We start from the raw sequence: 843 nt of genomic DNA, 5'->3' as shown, positions 1-843 counted from the left end.
GCAAGATCCCATTCCCCAGTGACCAAGGTATCCATTCACACACAGGTGGATAAAAAATGTGGTGTTTACATGTAGACAGTGGAGTACCACTCTGCTATGAAAAAAGATAAACTTGGAGTCATCCGTAGGGAAACGGAAGCATTCTGAAGCCACGATGTTAAGTGAAATAACTCAGATACAAAGCTAAATATTGTGCAGTTCTTATATGAAAAACCCAAAATATAAAATAAAGAGCAAAATCAAAGACAGATAATCAGAAAGGGGGATGGATTTCCGGCAAAAGGGAAGAGGACCAAGAGCCGGGGACGAGAAGGGGAGGGGAAGGACTGAAGAACGCAGGCGCGTCATGCGTCATGCGTCATGCGCACGCACCCACACCACCGCAAACGCACGCGCTGCAAACCCCTGCTAACGCAGAAGTAGACTGGGAGGGGCACGCCCCTCGGCCAAGGCCCTCGCACCGAGAGGGCGCCACGCACGCGCACACGCACTCGTCCTCTCCAGCAGCCACGGGGACACCACTCTCGCTCCTCCTCCCGCTCCCCCCACCACAGGAGGGTAGGCGACGGTGGGTCCCAAGCTGCCCCTCCACGAGCCAGGCGGGTGAACGGGACACACGGGACAGAGCGCGCAAGACGGAGAACACATCCTGCCCGCCACATTACGCTAAGATGGAGGAAAATCAAACCACTGCTTCCGTGGCTCCACAGAGAACAAGGGTTGTCACGAGGACGCTAACCGGGGGAGGCGGGGCACGTCAGAAGGGAGGCCACAAGAGGCTGAAACGGAATGCGGTCTGCGCAGAGCAAGGGACCGATGCGCAGCGGGGAGGCGCGTCTGCAC

The 843-nt window shown here is 56.6% G+C and overlaps 1 protein-coding gene across 3 annotated transcripts in view; it reads right to left on the bottom strand.

The window, feature by feature from the left end:
• Dcaf7 (DDB1 and CUL4 associated factor 7) overlaps positions 1 to 843 on the bottom strand; it is a 32,264-nt gene that overhangs the window by 6,565 nt on the left and 24,856 nt on the right. The window lies entirely within an intron of this gene.

The sequence above is a fragment of the Octodon degus genome, unplaced genomic scaffold, assembly GCF_000260255.1.
Source record: "Octodon degus isolate 3935 unplaced genomic scaffold, OctDeg1.0 scaffold00033, whole genome shotgun sequence".
Taxonomy (NCBI): Eukaryota; Metazoa; Chordata; class Mammalia; order Rodentia; family Octodontidae; genus Octodon; species Octodon degus.
This window is presented reverse-complemented; position numbering and strand designations above follow the sequence as displayed.